The following is a 22,225-nucleotide window of genomic DNA, read 5'->3' as shown; positions in this document are numbered from 1 at the left end:
CTTGGTCAGGAAGCTATGGAGAAGGGAATGACTATCCACTCCAGTATTGTTGCCTGGAGAATTCTATGGACAGAAGAGCCTGGGTATATATACCATACATGTCTTTTATATGGATAAAACATTTTTATGTATGTATATTATAAATATATATATATACACACACACACAAAATCCAGCTTTAAAAAGTAAAGAATTCTGATAAATGCTATAATATGGATGGACCTTAAGGACATTATGCTAAGTGAAGTAAGCTAGTTACAGGGAGCTCCCTGGATGCTCAGTGGTTAGAACTTGAACTAATCCCTGATCAGTTAATTAAGATCCTGAAAGCCATGCAGTGCAGCCAAACAAGCAAAAAACAAACAAATAAGCTAGTTACAAAAAGGCAAATATTCTATGATTTTCATTTATATAAAGAATCTAGAGTAGTCAATTGTGTAGAGACAGAAAGTAAAATTGTGATTTCTAGGGGCTGGTGGCAGGGAGAGAGTGGAAGTTGTGTTTAATAGACATAGAGATATAGTTTTATAAAAATGAAAACGGTTCTGGAGATTGGTTGAACAGCAATCTGAAATGTACTGAACACCACAGAACTGTACATTTAATATTTATAAGGTGGTAAATTTTGTGTTATATGTATTTTACCACAATTTAAAAATGCCACTTAAAAAAAAATAAAAATGCCACTTATACTGATGTCAAAAATATTAAATAATTTGAGATGAATTTGACAAAAGATATGCCATATTTGTACGTTGGAAACTACAAAACATTGCTGAGAGATTTAAAAGAAGACCTATGTAAAAGGGGAGGTATACCATGCTCATAGATAGAAAGAAATAAAATGTTGCTAAGGTGTTGTGTGTGTGTGCTAAGTCGCTTCAGTCATGTCTAACTGTTTGTGACCCTATAGACTGTAGCTCTCTGTCCATGGGATTCTCCAGGCAAGAATATTGGAGTGGGTTGCCATGCCCTCCTCCAGGTGACCTTCCTGACCCAGGGATCCAACCTGTGTCTCTTATGTCTCCTGCATTGACAAGCAGGTTCTTTACCATTAGCACCACCTGGGAAGCCCTGCTAAGATGTCAGTTCTCCTCAAATTTATCTATAGAGTCAGTGCAGTTTCAATGAAAATACTCACAGGCCTTTAAAATTTGTTTTAGAAATTTATAAGAGTCTTCATAAATTCAGATATAAATAAAAAAGAATTGGAATAGCCAGAATGAACTTTGAAAAAGAAGAACAGAAGGGGAGCAGTCACGCTCCTTGACTTCAAGTCCTGTTATACGGCATGGAAAATGAAAAAGTATGGTATTAATCTCAAGATAGAGAAATAGATCAATAGAAGGGTACAACCTATTTTTACCCCAGAACTAGATCTTAACGTATCTGAGCATTTGAATTTTTAAAAAATATGCAGAGGCAATTCAGTGGAGAAGGCCAATCTTTTCAAAAGATGTCCCTGGAATAATTGGACATCTATATGTGGCTTCCTTGGTGGGTCAGTTGTAAAAGAATCTGTCTTTAATGAGGAAACTCAGGTTCAATCCCTGGGTCAGGGAGATTCTCTGGAAAAGGAGATGGCAACCCACTCCAGCATGCTTGCCTGGAAAATCCCATGGACAGAGGAGCCTGGCTGGCTACAATCCCTGAGGTCGCAAAGAGTCAGCCATGACTGAGCGCGCACATGCATGCATCCGGAAGAGTAAACTCAGATGCATACTTTGCATCTAATAAAAATGAACCCAGCATGCATCCTAGACTTAAATGTAAACTACAACCATAAAACTTCTAGAGGAGGATGTTAAGAGAAACCTTGGGTTAAGAAATCCTTGATTTCTTAGATCTAACAACAAAAATATGATCTGTAATAAAAGAGAAACTGACAAAATGGCCATCATCAAAGTTAAAATTTCCAATCTTCAAAAGACACTGTTGAGAGAAACAAAAGACATGGTACATGCTGGCAAATCTGATAGAGGACTTGATTCCAGAATATATCATGAACTCTTAAAACTCAATAATAAAGAAAAGAAACGTGGACTTCCCTGCTGGTCCAGTGGCTAATACTCTGCACTTCCAATGCAGAGGAACCAGGTTGCATCCCTGATCAGGGAACTAAACTTGGCACAGTCAAATGAATAAATATTTTTTTTTAAAGGAAAGAAGCAATCCAGTAAAAATGGGCAAGGGACTTCCCTGGTGGTCTAGTGGTTAAGACTCTATGCTTCCACTGCCGGGGGTCACAGGTTCCATGCCTAGTCAGGGAACTAAGATCCCGTAAGCCACTTGTTGCAGACAAAAAAAAAAAAAAAAAAGCAAAGCATTTGACAAACATATCACCAAGTATTGATGGTAAATAAGTAGTCAGAAAGATACTCAATAGTATTAGTCACTAGGAAAAGGCATGTTCAACTCATAGTGAGATATCATTATATAACTAGTAGAATGGCTAAAATAAAAAGACTAATCATACCAGGACTTGGCAAAGATGTGGGGCAACTGGAACTCTCATGCATGGCTTATAGGAATGTAAAATAGTACAACTACTTTGGAAAAAGACTTTGGCAATTTCTTAAAAGCTAAACATGTATTTAACATATGATCTAGCCATCCTACTCCTAGTCATTTGTCTATAAGGAATGAAAGCATGTACCCACATACCTATACAAATGCTTGTGTTTGAATGCTCACAGCAGCTTTATTTGTATTAGGCAAAAACTGGAAACCATCGTAGTGTCCACTAACAGGTTAACAGATGAGCAGACTGTGGCACAATCATATAATGAAGTAGTCAGCAATAAAAGGAATGAACTGTTGATAATGGAACAGCATTGATGAATCTCAAAATAATTATGCTGACTGAAAGATATCAGAGAAAAGAAGGGTGCATACTTTGTAATTCCAGTTACATAAAATTCTAGAAAATACCGACTAATCTATAGTGACAGAAAATAGATCAGTAGTCACCTGGGGAGAGATGGGAGGGAGGGATGACAAAGTGGCTGGAGAAATAAGCCGGAGGTGATGAATATGTTCATTATCTTGATTGTGGTAATGGTTTCATGAGTGTATTACTTGTGTCAAAACTCATCACATTGTATTTTAAAATATCATGTAGTCTTGTCGATTATACTTTGATAAAGCTCTGAAAGATTAAGTTAATAAAAGAACAACAGAGTAAATTCTGTAAGTAAAAAAGAGATTAAAGGCAAGATAATTCTTTTCTTTAGGGTTTAAAAAACTAAATGGCCTATGCACACTACTATATGTAAAATAGATAATCAAGAAGGACCTACTGTATAGCATAGACAACTGTACTCAATACTCTGTAATAACCTATATGAGAAAATAATCTGAAAAAGAATAGATATATGAATAACTAAATCACTTTGCTGTACCCCTAAAACTAACACAATATTTTGAATCAACTATATTCCAGTGAAAAATTAAAAAACAAATGCCTGGGAATTACACTTTGTGTTTATAAATCCAAAGTTCCATGATCCCAGATTGTAAATGATCCATCCTGTATTTTAAAAACACAGACATTGACTCAATGTACCAGATAAATTTTAAGAACAGTGCAGCCAACTTCAAATCTGAGTAACTCTCAACCCTCTCAACCGACATGTGCCATGCCATGCTAAGTTGCTTCAGTCATGTCTGATTCTTTGTGACCCTAGGGACTGTAGCCCGTGAGGTTTCTCTGTCCATATGATTCTCCAGGCGAGAATACTGGAGTGGGTTGCCCTGCCCTCCTCCTCAGCCGATACAGATAAGAGCAATTCCAGCTGTAATTAGACACACTGAGAAGCACTGCTGCTGCTGCTGCTGCTGCTAAGTCGCTTCAGTCGTGTCCGAATCTGTGCGACCCCATAGACGGCAGCCCACCAGGCTCCCCCATCCCTGGGATTCTCCAGGCAAGAACACTGGAGTGGGTTGCCATTTCCTTCTTCAATGCATGAAAGTGAAAAGTGAAAGTGAAGTCACTCAGTCGTGTTCAACTCTTAGTGACCCCATGGACTGCAGCCTACCAGGCTCCTCCGTGGGATTTTCCAGGTAAGAGTACTGGGGTGGGGTGCCAAATGTGCCACAGAGGAGAGAACAACTTTGTTCATCTTGGCTTTTTTGTTTGTTTTGTGTTAACCGGCAGAAATCTTTTCTAACATAACATCAAGTCATGGACAGACAATTCTGCAGACGATACCTGAGGCCAGATAAAATAAAGCCAGTACAAGGTTTTGCACTCAACGTGGTAATCGCATACACTTCCATCTTGGGTTTTTATGAGATTGATTGGAAGTTGGTTTGATTCATACCAATGCACGTTCTGCAACTGCCATTTTAATTCTATTAGTTTTCATTCCTGATGTTCAGTCTTCCAAACAAAAACTATCACAGGTATACTTGTTCCTCCAGACTAGAATTAAGGTGGCACATATAGGTAGTCCCCAAACCTGAAATTCTCATTTTATCCAGGTACTTGGCCTCCTGGAATAGGCTGTATTTTCCAGGTTCCCTGGGAGGTAGCCAGAGGCCTTGTAGTTAAATTCTGGCCAATGTGTGGTTAAATTCTGGCAGCAGAATAGGTGTGTGTATGTGTGTGTAAAATTTCCTGAAAGTGTCTTAAAATGGAGTAAGCATTTCATTCCCCCGCCTTCCTCTGTCCTACTGCTTGAGGTGAAGATGAGTCTGTCAGTCCTGGTCCAGGGCCATGACCGCAACTGCAATAGAAAACGATCAAGAACAAGGTAATGAACGAGCAGAGGGCAGAACAGGCATTGAAGCAGAGGGTGGTAGCAGAGCTGACCTGGGCTCAGATCACGTCTCGCTGGAGGGTGGCTCTCTGGGTCTGCAGGTTGCGGGGAGGGGCAGGGAGGAAGAAGCTCATGGGGGTCAGTGACAGTGGTTGGGCAGGGCTGCCACCTAGAGCTGTTTCGGTTTTGTACCCATTGCCCATGACCTGACCCAACAGGGGAGCGCATGGGAGCTGCTTCACTTGCCCAGGTGAATGGGCACCTCTTCTGACTCACACAAGGGCTCCCCAGAGGCTGGTGCTGGCCCTGAGGCTGGGACACAGTGGGTGCCGTGTGCTGGGCATTTGGAGAGAGGCGAGGCAAGCCAGGATGCCAGGGATGGAAAGCTGACCAGGGCAGCAGAGGAACCTGGGTGATCCTCAGCTGGAGGCGGCCCCGAATTTTCAACGTCTGTGAAGCCTGTGGGTCCTTGTCTGCTTCTGGCTTCTCAGCCAGCATCTGGACATCCTGCAGTTGGGCTTCATCTCAGGGTCTGGGAAGGTTCTGCGGATCTGTCTGGGGGCTTAGTCTCAGAGGCCCTTACATCCAGTTGAGACCATAAAACTACTTCTGTACAAGACTGAGACAAAAGTGATTAAGAAAAAAAGTGATGCATGTTATTTTAAGACCAAAGCTTTATTTCAAAACCCTTCCCCTGCTTTACTGAGGTATATGTGACAAATAAAATTGTAATATATTTAAAATGTACAATGTGGTGATTTGATATACATGTCTATAGTGAAATTTTTACCATAGTGAAGTTAATTCACACATCCATCAGCTCACAGTTTTCACCTTTTTTTTGCGAGGTTGGGAGGACACTTAAGATTTGCTTTCTTAGTAAATTATAAGTATACCAAATGGTATTGTTAGCTCCAGTTACTATATTATATTTTAGCCCCTCAGACTTTATTTATTATATAACTGAAAGTTTGAACTTTTTTGAAAAAAATCAGCTTATCCTTTTTTTTTGGTTGGGGGACTGTGTGGCCTCACTTATGGGATCTAAGTTCCTTGACCAGGGATGGAACCCATGGCCTCTGCAGTGAAAGCACTGAGTCCTAACCACTGGACCACCAGGGAATTCCCTACCAGCCTGTCTGTTTTTCCTCACCACCTTCCACCCTCTGACAACCATTACTCTAGTTTCTGTTCTTATGAGTTTGTTTTCTTTAAGATTCCACGTGTAAGTGATATCATACAGTACTTGACTCTGTCAGACTTTTTTCATTTTTCATAACACCTTCAAGGTCTATTTGTGTTGTCTCAAGTGGCAAGATTTCATATTTCTCACAGATTAATAATTTTCCTTTGTATATAGATACCAAATTCTGTTTATTTCTTAAGTTGATGATGGACACTTCATTTGTTTCCATGTCTTGTCTATTATGAATAACGCTGCAGTGAATATGGGACTCCAGGTACCTCTCTGAGATAGCGATTTTATTTCCTCTGGATGTATACTCAGAAGTGAGATTGCTGCATCATATGTAGTTATAATTTTAATATTTGAGGACCTCCATCCTATTTTCTGGTCTTCCCTGGTGGCTCAGTGGTAAAGCATCTTGCCTGCAGTGTAGGAGACTTGGGTTCAATCCCTGGGTCAGGAAGATCCTCTGGAGAAGGAAATGGCCACCTACTCCAGTATTCTTGCCTGGGAAATCCCATGGACAGAGGAGCTTAGTGGAGTATAGTCCTTGGGGTTGAAAAAGAGCTGGACACAACTCAGTGACTAAACACACACATGTCTTATTTTCCATAGTGGCTGTTCATATTTACAGTCTACCAACAGTGGACAAGGATTTCCTTGCAGGCCAAATTAAGAAACAAGTGGAGGTTTTAACTCTTTCATCCTCTGCCCAGACTCAAAGGACTCTGAGCCCTTAGGAGATGGTGGAATCACCAAGTAAAAGGAACATGGATCCCTGGCTTAATCTATGGGTCACTAGAAATACTCACATGGAAAGGTTGTGATAGTGTGAAATAAACTTGTATCTTGTGAGCTGCTGATTTGGTGAGGGTTTATTTTTTACAGCCTCTGGCATGACTCTAAACAATATACCTTTTAGACCTCAGCACCCACTAGCCCAATGCATCTCAATCTATTTGTGACTGTAGCATAGATTCTGTTTTTGGTATCTCCAATCTGTCATGGAGGGTCTCCCTGACAGCTCAGTTGGTAAAGAATCCACCTGCAATGCAGGCTTGATTCCTGGGTCAGGAAGATTCAGTGGAGAAGGGATAGACTACCCACTCCAGTATTCCTGGGCTTCCCTTGTGGCTCAGCTGGTAAAGAATCTGCCTGCAAAGCAGGAGACCTAGGTTCTATCCCTGGGTTGGGAAGATCCCCTGGAGAAGGGAAAGGCTACCCGCTTCAGTATTCTGGCCTGGAGAACTCCATGGACTGTACAGTCCATGGGGTCGCAAAAATCCGACACGACTGAGTGACTTTCACTTTCACTTTCAATCTGTCAGGATTGATCCTTTTGGTCTATACTTTAATAAGATTCTTGATCTTATACTTGTATGTCATGATGACTTCAAATTGCTATAAGTTTCAAGGTACCTACTGTCAATTCCTGTACCTGTCTTATAACAACTATTGGCAGTTTGATGGACCAGCTGTTAATGTTCATTACATTATTGTTTTAGCTTGTTACTCTGTTATTTTTCTCTATAGCATTTACTGTTCCCTGTAATTATCTTGTTTATTTAGAGGTCTATTTTTTTTAAATGGTTTTCTTCCCACTAGAACTTAAGCTCTATCAGAAAGGGGTCTGATTTACTTTGCTCTGTTGCTTTCCTAATTCCCAGTCTAGTGCCTGATACATAGTAGGTGCTCAGAAAATATTGTTGATTTTTGAATTACAAGCAATGGTGTTGGTGGGGAGAGGAGGCAACCATAGCTGTCATGGAAGCTGTCTATGATCCTTCCTGGTCTGAATTCTAGCCAGTTCACTCACAGCTGCCCAACTCCCTGGTTTTCTGATAGACCCACAAGTATCCCAGATTAGGTCCAGCCTCCTCCAATCCCTCTGTTTAGGTTTTACCCTTTAGAGATGGGGTCACTATGGACTGTCACTATTTAGTGATGTCTGTCTTCCAGCCTAAGGTTTGATCTCAGGTGATGACTGCTATGTCCCCAGAGTCATGCGGCACAGTCTAGGTCCCTGGTCCACATAGGTAGATGTGTGGCATCAATGCGTGAATGTGGACAGAGGGGAGGCTGCCGTGGGGTGTCAGCATGCTACCGTCTCCCATGGCCCACATCTTGGTGGGGTCCCTAGGGTGGTCTTGAGCTCTGGTTTGAGGGGCTGCCTGAACTACCACTTTCTTTCTCCCAGCAAGCACCTCATGGCACTGGCTCAGGTTGGCAGCACTCAGAATGCCAGACTCTGAGAGGCAGGAGTCTCATTTGGCCCCCATGGATACCTAGAGCCAAGGTTAGACACACTGTTGTATATTTTTTTGGTTGCTTTTTCATGACCTGGAGAGGAAGTTACCGCTTAAGTAAGACTGTTAGGAATACACTCATGGTGAGGAGTATGATGATGCATCCCAAAACAATTGCCGAGACAGCGAAACTGAAGACTTTGTGGGAGGTCTTGACTGCCAAGGTTCGTTCGTTCCTACGGTTGTGGCGCCTTGTCTGAGTTTGGGAGGAGAGACAGAACAGGAACAGATGGGCTTAAAAGGGTTCTTGGAGGGGTTGAAGGCTCTGCAAGGACTCAGGGTGGGGTCTGAGCCAACAGGATGGAGACATGGATGAGATTGGTTCAGGGTCAGGGCCAGCATGGAGAGGGAGGGGAGGATGAGGACTGACATGAAGCACATTCCCACCTGGGAAGAATAGTACAAGGCTGCAGTGCCTAAAGGACAGCACAGGAGATAGGCCAAGATCGCCAGCAAGAGGTGGTCGCTTGGGGGCTTGTTAGACCTAATTTCAAAAGCCTGGGGAGAAAGAGTGGGTTATGGTTCAGTGTGGCTTCTGGCCTCTATGATTCCCAATACCTCCTACCCTTCACTCTGCTTGGCTTCTATGAAATCTTTACTGACACTCTTTGAAAACGTCTCATTGACCCCTACTAGTTGTGCCATACCCCCTTTAACCTTACTATAATATCTTGATGTCCCCTAGAACTCATGTACCCCCACACCACCCCCACACACTCTAATCCCTCTCTGTTCCCTATAGCCCTTTCCCTGCCTCCTACAACCTCCTCACCATCTTCTCTAACTGCCTTGCACACCCCTACAGCACTCCTCACTTGACCCCTTCCTTCATTTTATTTTTGTGGCATCTTGTCTGAGTTTGAGAGGAGAGGCAGAACAGGAATAGATGAGCTTATAAGGGTTACTGAATGGGGGTGAGCCATTGGGAGTCTACAGACCCAGGGTAGGGGCCTGAAACCAAGGAGGAAGGACAAGGAAGAAGGTGGTTCAGGGTCACAGCCAGATACAGGGAGGGAAGGGTTGGGATTCGCAAGATGCAGATTCCCACCTGGGAAGAGTAGAACATGGCTGCTGTGCATAAGGGACAACACACGAAGCAGCCCACGGTTGGCAGCATGATGTCGTCCTCGCTGGGTGACGCCTCTGACATAATTTCAAACACCTGGGGAAGGAGTGGGTTACGGCTCAGTATGGCTTCTGATCTCTCATAGTCTCTCTGACCTCCTCCCTTTTTATACCAACACATCTCTCTGTGGTTCCTATAAGTTCTTCATTGACCACCCCCTTGGCCCTTGCAAACTCTCACTGTCTCCCGGTAACATCTCCCTCTCTCTTTTGATGCCTCCCTGACCACTAGACCTGGTAGCAACCTCCCACCCCACCCTCATGCCCTGGAATCCCTCTTTGTTCTCTCTAACATTTCCCCCTTCTCCTGTAAGCTCCTCTCTGTCTTCTGTAATTGCTTGATGATCTCTACAGCTTGTCCCACTTGACCCCTTCCACTGTCCCCCTTCATTCCCTGCTGATTCTGATGACTCTCATTTGGCCTCCCTGTACCTCAACTGACCCACTGTCATGCTTTGTTGCCATTGACACTCTCATAGTCCTCCAAGCAACCTTCTCTTCGTCCCTATAAACCACCCAACTAAGAAGAACCTCACTCAACACTTTTCATGTGTAAAACCTCCATTGTCCCCTTAAAATCTTTCACCCTATAATACTTTGAATGTCTTTTAAAAAACATTTATTTGGCTGTGCTGGGTCTTTGTTGTGACACTTCAGATTTTTGGTTGCAGCATGTGGGATCTTGTTCCTTGACCAGGGATTGAACCTAGGGCCACTGCATTTGGAGCAAGGAGTCTTAGCCACTGGACCACCAGGGAAGTCCCTATAATACTTCTATTGTCTTTAATAGTTTTCTTTGCTTGTCGCCTTTATAACTTCCCTGCTGGCTCAGATGGTAAAGAATCTGCCTGCAATGCAGGAGACATAAGAGATGCAGGTTTGATCCCTGGGTCGGGAAGATCCCCTGGCGAAGAGTATGGCAACCCACTCCAGTATTCTTGCCTGGAGAACCCCATAGGCAGAGGAAGCTGGCAGTCTACAGTCCATGGGATTGCAAAGAGTTAGACATGAATGAGTAACTAACATTTCATTTCATTGTCCCTTTTATAATAATACCACTCATTTTGTCCTTGTGAATCTGTCATGATCCTGTTATGACCCTTATTTTCATCCATAAACTTCCCCCTTCTCCCCCTCACACCATAACTTTTCACTTGGCTCCTCTGTTATTTGACCAACTGTGAACTAAAGTTCCCTCCATTTCCACTTAAAGCCTCTTCTCTATCCGTTTATAAAGACTTGCCCTGTCCCCAACTGAAACCTTCTACCTCTGAAACCAACTTGGTTATCCTTTGAACTCCTTTTCCCACCACTGATTATAACCTCCATGTTTTCCTAAACTTGTGCTCCCTCTAGATACTTCTTTACTTATAAAACTGTCTCTGTCCCCTTATGAACCTTCCCCCCTTTATTCCCCCCACCTCTCTCTCTTCCTCCCATCTGTCACCCCATAAATTCTCTCCCTGCCCCTTCAAACACCCCATTAGAGCAACTGGATCTGCTACTACCAAGGCTACATAGAGCCTTTCCTTCACTATCCAGAGATTACCATGGAGACCAGGCAGGCCCCGCCTCCTAGTCTATCTTTCTACTTCTATTGGCTGATTAGAGGTTGTGTGTGATGACTAGGGTAAGCCAAATACTCAGGAGGCTGCTGATTGGTCTGAAGGAGCTCAGGCTCTTCCTACTCTCTCTGGTGACTGATCAATTCCAGGAGTGCCTTGAGGGTCCATCTAGTCAAAGCTATGGTTTTTCCAGTAGTCTTGTATGGATATGAAAGTTGGACTACAAAGAAAGCTGAGCAGCAAAGAATTGATGCTTTTGAACTGTGGTGTTGAAGAAGACTCTTGAGAGTCTCTTGGACAGCAAGGAGATTCAACCAGTCCATCCTAAAGAAAACCAGTCCTGAATATTCATTGGAAGGACTGATGCTGAAGCTGAAGCTCCAATACTTTGGCCACCTGATGTGAAGAGCTGACTCATTTGAAAAGACCCTGATGCTGAGAAAGTCTGAAGGCAGGAGGAGAAGGGGACAACAGGGATAAAGTGGTTGGATGGCATCACTGATTCAACGGACATGAGTTTGAGCAAAGTTTGGGAGATAGTGAAGGACAGAAAAGACTGGTGTGCTGTAGTCCATGGGGCCACAGAGGGTCAGATGACTGAGCAACTGAACAACAGCAACAACATTATATCCCAGTAATTATCTGTCTTATAACTGGAAGTTCATACCTTTTACTAGTTTCATCCAATACCCCCTCCCCCATTCCCTTCCTTTGGTCACCACAAATCTGGTCTCCTTTTTTTTAAAATGAGCTTGTTTAAAGTATAATTTACCTATCCCTGGTGCACAATATTATGATTTGATATTTCTATACAGAACAAAATAATCGCTGTGATGTCTAGTTATCATCCATCACCATAAAAAATATTATGTTACTACTGACTATATTCCCCATACTGTACATGAATGTGATTCATTTATTTTTTAACTAGGACTTTGTACCTCTTAGTTTTCCCTTACCTATTCCACTTATTCCCACACCCCCTTCTGTGTCTATGATTCTTTTTCTGTTTTGTTATGATTGTTCATTTGTATCATGTTGGTAGTAAAATTATTACCATAATCAAATTAATTAACACATCTATCAGCTCACACAGCTCCCTCTTGATTGTTTTGGGGGAGTGTTGAATGCTTAGGATTCACCTTCTTAGCAGATGTTAAGTACAAAATGTAGTATTGTCAACCATAGTTACAATGTTATATATTAGACCTTCAGACCAAATTCACCTTATAACTGAAATTTTCTACTTTTTTTTTTACCAGCTTGTCCCCTACCTTCCCCTACCTTGTCCCCTGACAACCTTCATTCTATTTTGTTTCTATGGTTTTTTTTTGAAAATTCTATATATAAGTGATATAATACAGTATTTATATTTTTCTGATTTGACCTATTTCACTTATAGTAATTCCCTCAAGGTCCATTTGTATTGTCTTAATTGACAGAATTTCATATTTCCCAAGGCTTAATACTATTCATCTCCGTACATATAACACATCTTCTTTATCCATTCATCCATTGTCAGACACTTGAGTTGTTTCCTTATCTTGCCTATTGCGAATGATGCTGCAGTGATCAAGGGAGAGCAGATGTCTCTCTGAAGCAGTGATTTTATTTCTTTTGTACATGTGCCCAAAAGTGAAATTGCTGCATCATATGATAGACAATCATAGTTAATATCTAAATTATATTTTTGAGGGTCCTCAATTCTGTGTTCTATAGTGGTTGTCCAAGTTCACATTCCCACCAACAGTGTACAAGTGTTCACTTTCAGGCCAGGGATTTAAAAAAGCTGGTGCAGGACTTCTATGGTGGTCAAATGATTAAGAATCCACCTGCCAAGATCGGGGACATGGGTTCTATCCCTGGTCCAGAAAGATCCCACAAGCCACAGGGCATCTCAGCCTGAGCTTTACAACTATTGAAGGCCGCATGCCCTAGAGCACCTATTCTGCAACAAGAGAAGCCGTTGCAATGAAAAGCCCACGCACCACAAGTAGAGAGAACCCATGTGCGACAATGAAGATCCAGCACAGGCAAAAATAAATAAAATTAAAAAGCAAATGTCTTGTGGTCTTCTTCTGCCTGAGTTCAAAGGACTCTGAGCCCTCTGGAGATGGTGGGATCACCAAGCAGGAGGAGATAGGATTAGTGAAGTATACGTGGGTCACTTGAAATGCCCACATTTTGAGGTTGTGATAATGTGAAATAAACTTGTATCTTGTGAGCTCTTGATTGGAGGGGGTTTATTTGTTACAGCCTCTAGCATGACTGTAAACAGTACACTTTCTAGACCTTGGTGCCCACTAGCCCAGTGCATCTCAAACTAGTTTTGACTGTGGCATTGGATCTGCTTTATATGTCTCCAGTCTGTTGTGTATTGATCCTTTTGGGTAATACTTTGTTCAAGAGGACAAAACTCTTGATCTTATACTTGGAGGCCATGACACTGTCAAACTGCTGTAAATTTCAATGCACCTACTGTAAATTTCTGCCTAGCTTGCTGTAATTAACATTAACAGTCAGTGGACCGGTAACTGGCACCGCTCTAACTTATTATACTGTGTTATTTTTCTCCATAGCATTTACATTCCCTGTAACTATCTTGTTTATTTAGAGCTCTGTCTGTAAGCTCCATCAGAAAGAGGTCTGATTTCTTTTGCTCTTTTGCATTCCTAGTTCCTGTTATCATGCCTGATAAATAGTAGACGCTCAAGAAGCATTCGGAGAAGGCAGTGGCACCCCACTCCAGCACTCTTGCCTGGAAAATCCCATGGACGGAGGAGCCTGGTAGGCTGCAAACCATGGGGTCGCTAGAAGTCGAAAATGACTGAGCGACTTCACTTTCACTTTTCACTTTCATGCACTGGAGAAGGAAATGGCAACCCACTCCAGTGTTCTTGCCTGGAGAATCCCAGGGATGCGGGAGCCTGGTGGGCTGCCATCAATGGGGTCGCACAGAGTCGGACACGACTGAAGTGACTTAGCAGCAGCAGCAGCAGGAAGCATTGTTGAATGATGCCTAAATCACAAGCAATGGTGTTGGTGGAAAAAGGAGGAGGCAACCATAACTGTAATGAGAGCTCTCTACAATCCTACCTGACTTGAATTCTAGCCAGTTCACTCACAGATGCTTGATTTCCTAGTTTTCTGATAGATGACAAGTACCCAGATTGGGTCCTGCCTCCTTTATCCCCTGCTAGATTTCCCTGATTACAGATAGGTCCACTGTGGATGGTCACTATCTGGTGATATGTCTTCCCCCCTGATTTGTAAGTTCTGGGAGGGTGGGGATTTGATTCGAAGTTGACTGCTGTATCCCCAAAGTCAGGCAGCTCAGTCAAGGCCCTTGGTTGACATGAACAGGTTTATGGCATGTATTTGGGCAGGAGGGGAGACTGCCCTGGGAAAACAGTGAGCTACACTGTCTCCTAAGAGCCCCACCCCTCAGCAGGGTCCCAGGGTTGGTTTGAGATCTGGCCTGAGTTATCACTTCCTTTCTCCGTCAATCACCTCAAGGTGCTTCAGGTTAAAGCGCCTGGCACACCAGATATTGGCCCATATGGATACTGAGAGCCTAGGTTAATAACTGTTGTATATTTTGGTGGTTTTCTTCATGAGTTGGAGACGAGGTCATCCTTTAAAAGTGGCTATTAATATAATCCAGCTGTTGAGTGCAGCAATGCATGCCATAATAATTCCCGCTGGTACAAAACTGGAGACATTGTGGGAGGTCTTGGCTGCCAAGGCTCGTTCATTCCTACGGTTGTGGCGCCTTGTCTGAGTCTGGGAGGAGAGACAGAACAGGGATAGATGGGCTTAAAAGGGTTACTGTGGGGGGTGCGGGGGGGCGGGGGTGAAGGCACTGCAGGGATGCAGGGTAGGATCTGAGCCAACAGGATGGAGAACATGGATGAGATTGGTTCAGGGTCGGGGCCAGCATGGAGAGGGAGCGGAGCGTGAGGACTGACATGACGCACATTCCCACCTGGGAAGAACAGGGCAAGGCTGCATTGCCTAAAGGACAGCACAGGAGATAGGCCAAGATTGCCAGCAAGAGGTGGTCCCTGGGGGCCTCGTCAGACACACTTTCAGATTCCTGGGGTGAGGGAGTGAGTGATGGCTCAGCATGGCTTCTGGACCCTACCATTCCTTGTAACTTCCTTCCTTCACTGTCCTCGATTCCTATAAAATTTTCACTGACACTCTTTAAAAGTCTCACTGACTCCCTCTAACTCACACCATATTCCTTCAAACCTTATTACCCACTCTAATAAATACCTTTACGCCATAACTCCCAGACCCTCTCTTCTCCCCACCCCCATGCCCTATGACCTCTTTCTGTTTTCTGTAACATTTTCTCTCCATCTCCTATAATCTCCTCCCTGTCTTCGGTAACTACTTTGCTCCTCTCTGCAGCATGTCTCACTTGACCCCTTCCACTGTTCCCCTAAAGTCCCTACTGACTCTGAGGACTCTCACTTGACCTCCTTGTACGTCAACTGACCCGCTGTTACAGTTTGTTTCCATTAACACCCTCTCTTTGTCCCTAGGCAACCTTCTCTTTGTCCCTATAAACCACACTACTAAGAAGACTCTCACTCAACACTAACACACTTTTCATGTGTGAAACCTCCGTTGTCCCCCTAAAAGCTCTCACCCTATGACACTTCCAATGTCTTTAATAGCTCTCTGCTTGTCCCTTTTATAGTAATACCACTCATTTTGACCCTAAGCATCTGTCATGGTCCTGTTATGACCCTTATTGTTCACCTGTAAATTCTTCCCTTTCCCCCACCCCCATATCCTCTCACTTGGCTCCTCTAAGATGTTATTTGAGCAAATATAAACTCTAAGTCCTCCCCTTGTCCACTTGTAGCCTCTTCTCTGTCCCCTTTTAAAGACCTAACCTGTTCCTCCTGACACCTTCTCTCTGCCTCTAAAACGAGCTTGGTGATCCTTTGAATTCCTTCTCCCTCCACGAATTGCAACCTTCCAGTTCTCCAAAATCCATTCTCCTTGAATAATTCTCTACACACTCTCTGCCCTCTAATGAAGCCCTCCCTTGAGCCTTCATTCCCCACTCCCTCTAACTCCCTTTCTCCCTCCTGTCACCCCATAAATTCTCTCCCTGCCCCCCTCACCTCCATTAGGGCATATGGGTTTGGCACTACTAAGGTAACATAGGGGCTGTCCCTCACTCCAATCTGCCAGGGATTACCATGGAGACCAGACAGGCCCCACCTCCTATCCTAAAACACTCTATCATTCCACTTCTACTGATTGATTGGTTGTGTGTTGGGGTGAGGAAGCCCATTCTCATCTGGCTGCTGGTTGCTCTGAAGGAGTTCAGGCTCCTCCTAGTCTCTCTGATGATTGATCAGTCCCAGCAAGGGAGAGACACTGCTTGGGGCAAGAGTGATATGAACCTAAGAGACCTAGGTTGCTTCAGACACCTTGAGAGGGATCATTTAGCAGTGGCAGGTGGAGGGTGATCTTTGCAAGGATGAACAGCTTTTCACATGCTTATTTGCCACTTGTACATCCCCTTTGGTGAAGTGTCAGTTCAGGTCTTTCTCCCATTAAAAAATAGGTTTTTGTTTTTTTTTAAATTACAGTTAGGTTTGAGGGTTGTATATATTTGGAATCCAGATATCAAATATGTGATTTGAAAGTATTTTCTTTGGGCCTGTAGCTTAATCTTTTTATTTTCTAACAGCGTCCATTGCAGAGAAAAGTTTTTAATTTTGAGGGAATCTAAATTACTTTTTTTTCTTTTATGGAGGTGTTTTTGGTATCATGTCTAAGAACTCTTTGCTTAACTCAGGAGGATTTTTTCCTATGTTTTCTTCTAAGTGTTAGATTTACAATGTACATTTAGCTCTATGGTCTGTATTGAGTACATCTGTATAAGACATGAGGTTTTAGTTGAGATTAATTATATTTTGGTTATAGTGATCCAATTAAACACCATGAATACCCTTTTTATCTTTCATAAATTGCTTTTGGGCTTCTTTTTAAAATAAATTGATCATATTTATTGTGTGTCTCTTTCTGCATTCCTTATTCTGTTGACCTATGTATTTATCTGTTTGCCAATACCACACTGTTTTATTAATGTAGCTTTATAATGATTCTTAAAATTGGGTAACATGAGTTCTATAACTTTATTCTTATTTTTCATAATTGTTTTGACTATGCTTGTCTAGATCTACAAATTTTGTTGGTCTTTTAATAGGAATAGTATTAGAATTTCATATCTACTTGAGAGATGTTGAACCTTTCAACTAATGATCGTGGGAACGCTTTTAAGTCTTTTATTTCTTTTGTCAGCTGCTGTTGTTTAAATAGACAGTGCATACACATAATCTCTTAGATATACACTCGACTAGTTTTTTAAAATTATTTAAAATGGTATTTTAAAAAGATATGCATTCTTATTGTTCATTGCTAGCACTGGCTAATATCCTAGATTTTTGCTTGTTGATATTGTACCCTGTGATCTTCTAAATGCATGTTACCAATTCTAGGAATATATATGTATGTATGTGTTTTTTCTTGCATTTTTATTGAGATAGAATTGACATGCAGCACTGCACAGGTTTAAGGTGTACAGCGTGATGATCAGACTTACATCATGAAATGATCACTGCAATAAACCAAATCACATACAGATACAAAATAACAGAAAAAACATTTTTTTTGCCTTGTGATGATTTACTCTTAGGATTTAGGATTTACTCTCTTAACAATTTACATATAGAACTTACAGCAGTGTTGATTATATTATCACATTGTATGTAATATTCTAGTAATGATTCGTCTTATAACTGGAGGTTTGTTCCTTTTACCACTTTCATCCAGTTCCTCCTCCCCCACTCCCATCCTGTGGTCACCACAAATCTGATCTCTTTTTTATGAGTTTGTTTGAAGCATCATTGACCTATGCCTGGTGAATAATATAGTGATTTTATATTTCTATACATTACAAAATAATCATTGTGATAAGTCTAGTTTCATCAGTCACCGTGCAAAGATATTTCATTACTACTGACTATATTCCCCGTGATGTACATAGATGTGATTCACTTATTTTTTAACTGGAAGTTTGGATCTGTTAATCTCCCTCACCTGTTCCACTTATCCTCCTTTTGGCAACTATTTGTATCTATGACTCTGTTTCTGTTTTGTTATGATTATTCATTTGTATCATATCTGTAGTGAAATTATTACCATAATCAAATTAATTAACACATCTGCTAGCTTACACAGTTACCTCTTTATTTTTTGGGGGGGGTGTTGAATGCTTAAGACTTAATTTCTTAGCAAGTTTTAAGTTCACAATACAGGATTGTTAATGGTAGTTATAAGGTTATATATTAGACCCTCAAACCTTATTCACCTTGTAACTGAAATTTTCTACTTTTTAAAAAGTTTTTACCAGCTTGTCCCTTTCCCTCCCACTTTCCAGCCCCTGGCAACCATCATTCTAGTTTTAGTTTCTATAGGAATATATTTTTTAAAAAAATTACATATGTAAGTGGTATCATACAGTATTTATCTTTCTCTGTTTGACCTGTTTCATTTATGGTAGTTCCCTCAAGGTCCATCTCTGTTGTCTTAATGGCAGAATTTCATATTTCTCATGGCTTAATAATATTCCTTTCTGTACATGAATCACATCTTCTTTATGTGGATGATATTCATCCTTTATCAGACACTTGAGTTGTTTCCTTATCTTGCCTATTGTCAATAATGCTGCAGTGATCAAGGGTGAACAGATGTGTTTTTGAAGCAGTGATTTTCTTTCTTTAGGACATATGCCCCAAAGTGAAATTGTTGCATCAGTTGATAGACAATCATAATTAATCTATAAATTATACTCATGAGGGTCCTCCTTTTTTTTTTTTCTATAGTGGTTGTCCAAGTTTACCTTCTTACCAACAATGTACAAGTGCTCACTTGCAGGCCAAGTGTTTTTAAAAATCAAGTTGGGAGTCTCACTGTCTACTTCTACCTGAATTCAAAGGACTCAGTCCTCTGGGGATGGTAGAATTACCAAATAGAAGGAGATGGGATCCCTGAATTATTTGTGGGTCATTTGAAATGCCCAAATTTGAGGTTCTGAGAATGTGAAATATATTTCTATTTTGTGAGCTAGTATATTTACTACAGCCACTAGCATGACCTGAAACAATATACTTTCTAGACCTCAGTGTCCCCTAGCTCACTGCATCTCAAACTATTTGTGATTGTAGTATAGGATCTGTTTTTGCTGTCTTTTCCAGTCTGTCATGGATTGATATTTTGGGGCTGTATTTTTTTTTTCAGGTTTAATGGGTTTAATAAGTTTACCCATTCAGTTCCTATTTGCAGCACCCAATATTCCTTTGAAATACCAGCCAGACCTAGTAGTGGCCAACATTCAGGCTCTCTGAGCATTCCATGTTGCAGTGGCACTTGTCCAAAACTGGTACCTCCCTATCGTCAAGTGAGCTTTAAATGTACCAGTGGAAAAAGCTGTTCTCCTTCAAGGGGAAGAAAGAAAATCATTCCTCAAAACCCAGCAGATGTGGCTGTGCAGTCTTTCTCCCTGTCCCATCCCTTCAGGCTTGTTTCTCCTTTTTTTTTTTTTTTTTTTGCAGTGGAGCAAGAGAACAAAATCTAACTTGAGTTAAAGAAACAAGACAGTGATGGCTATAAAAGGGAATGACCAGGAGCAGCAGAGCCTCCTGTCCTTCCCACAGCCAATATATGTGCATCACAAAAAACCCCCAAAATAATAGATCTACAAAATACAGCAGCCAGAATCACAAAAATCCATTCATCCAAGGGTGGTGGGAGGCAGGAAGGGTAAGAGGAAGAGGAAATGGCGCAGGGAGAAAGAGTATTCAAAGCAATCCAGGCATGAGGCTGGCAAGTGTTAGAGAAGAGCTGCAGAAAAGCCTGAGGTCCTTTCAGACTCACCAGTGTTTAAAGTCCCTAGTGGTGTCAGGAAGATTCTGCCTTACGTGCACCAGAGACAAAAGTCCGGATTCCTCAAAGAGAAGGGCATGTGTCTAGGGCCTTTGGCATGGTGGGCCCTGCCTTCCCTGGGAGGGGATGGAGGTGAACTAGGAAAAGAGCTGTTGTGGTGTCCCTCCCATCTCCTCCAGATGGCAGGTGATTGACTCAGGGGCCCCGCAGCAGCCTTCAGTTCGGGCAGGAGATGGGTGTGGTGAAGAAATTCTGCACAAGTGGAAATTACTGCAGGTTCACCCATCTTGTGGAAGAGTCTGCTGCTTAAGAAAATCACTAAGGAGAAGAGGTGCGACTGGAAAAAGTATGCTTTGCCAGGGATCTTTGCTTCATTGGCGCTGATAAGGAATAAAGGGAAGAGGAAAGAGAAGAGGCAGCCACTGACAATGTTGGAGGACTGCCTTGCTGTGAGGAAAGCCAGGGGCAAACCAAATCCAAAGCAAGGCCAATTCCTTTCTGTATTTGACAACAGCTGGTGCATTTCAATTCCTTTATGGAACCATCCATTGAAGCAGTATAGTGAGTAGAGCTTCCCTGATAGTTCAGTTGGTACAGAATTTGCAGGAATTGAACCCCAGTTCGATTTCTGTGTCAGGAAGACCTGCTGGAGAACGGATAAGCTACCCACTGCAGTATTCTTGGGCTTCCCTTGTGGCTCAGCTGGTAAAGAATCCTCTTGCAAAGCGGGAGACCTGGGTTCAATCCCTGCGTTGGGAAGATCCCCTGGAGAAGGGAAAGGCTACCCACTCCAGTATTCTGGCCTGGAGAATTCCATGGACTGTGAGTAGTGAGTAGAAAAGAGACATATGCAGAAGACTAACCAGACTAACCAGGTAGATAGGAGAGACTCACAAACATCCCCTGGAGGAAGAAGAGAGCCTGCATCGAAAGGCTGAAGAGCATGTCAGCAATTATTTTGCTACACTACGGAATGTGGGCGGAGAAGGCAGTGGCACCCCACCCACTCCAGCACTCTTGCCTGGAAAATCCCATGGACGGAGGAGCCTGGTGGGCTGCAGTCCGTGAGGTCGCTAAGAGTCAGAGACGACTGAGTGACTTCACTTTGACTTTTCACTTTCATGCATTGGAGAAGGAAATGGCAACCCACTCCAGTGTTCTTGCCTGGAGAATTCCAGGGATGAGGGAGCCTGGTGGGCTGCCGTCTATGGGATCACACAGAGTCGGACACGACTGAACCAACTTAGCAGCAGTAGCAGCAGGGAATGTGGGAGGCTTCCTTCCTGATACCTTGGATGCCAGGTCAGCTATATCATGGAACCAAATTGAGCTTACGACTTTGGTGAGTGCAAAGAGGGAGTGCACCGAGAGAGCTCTGAAAGTTGACCCGGGGAAAATCTCCAGCCATGACCAAACATCCCCGTGTAGTGATGGAATCACCAACAATCTGGGCCACTACTGACTGAAGCGCAGGAATAAACATGTGATGAAACAAGAGGATATTGAACCAGAAAACTCCACCATTCCAAGTGCAGCACTGAAAAATTCTCCTAACAACATGTGGTTCACTCTCCTGCTTCCTCTCAGTGCTCTGGGCTCTCCTCTGAGCCAGGACACTGCTTGCCTTTCTTGGACACTGCTCTTCTCTCTTTTGTTGAATTCGAGCATTTAGCTTCGGGAAGGTACAAATTCCCCAGATGGAGGTTTTGATTCCCCTGGCAGGGTCCTGCAGAAAGGTTTTGACACTGTAAGCCATTTCCCCACTGCCCAAACTATCAACTACACAAAGGAGAGAGAGGTGTCCCCAGACCTTTCATTGTGAGGGACACAGCTGCTTTGCCACCCGGGCTCCAGATCTAATCGGGCCTCTCGCCCCACGCGGACCCGCTCAGCTCCTCCCAGCCCAGCCTTCCCCGCCACCCACTCCTGCCCCCGTGCTCTGGGGCCAAGGCTGCTGCACCCATACTCTGGCCTATACTTGGTTCAACCAGACAGACTCTTTATTTTTTAATTTTTAATTGAAACAAGATTCTTGATCTTGTACTTGGATTCCATGACAATGTCAAATTGCTGTAAGTTTCAACATGTGGCTTCCCTGGTGGTTCAGAAGGTAGAGAATCTGCCTGAAATGCAGGAGACACAGGTTCAATTCTTGGGTTGGGAAGATTCCCTGGAGAAGGGAATGGCAACCCACTCCAGTACTCTTGAGTGGAGAATCCCATGGACAGAGGAGCCTGGTGGGCTACAGTCCATGGGTGTCACAAAGAGTCAGGCCTGAAAGACTAACATTTTCACTTTCAGCATACCTAC

The 22,225-nt window shown here is 42.8% G+C and overlaps 1 pseudogene; it reads right to left on the bottom strand.

The window, feature by feature from the left end:
- Positions 1-8,298: 8,298 nt before the first annotated feature.
- LOC101104171 (etoposide-induced protein 2.4 homolog) lies at positions 8,299-21,719 on the bottom strand (annotated as a pseudogene).
- Positions 21,720-22,225: the final 506 nt, after the last annotated feature.

This window comes from Ovis aries, chromosome 14 (assembly GCF_016772045.2).
Source record: "Ovis aries strain OAR_USU_Benz2616 breed Rambouillet chromosome 14, ARS-UI_Ramb_v3.0, whole genome shotgun sequence".
NCBI lineage: Eukaryota > Metazoa > Chordata > Mammalia > Artiodactyla > Bovidae > Ovis > Ovis aries.
Note: the sequence above shows the minus strand (reverse complement) of the source record. Positions and strands in the feature narration are given on the sequence as shown.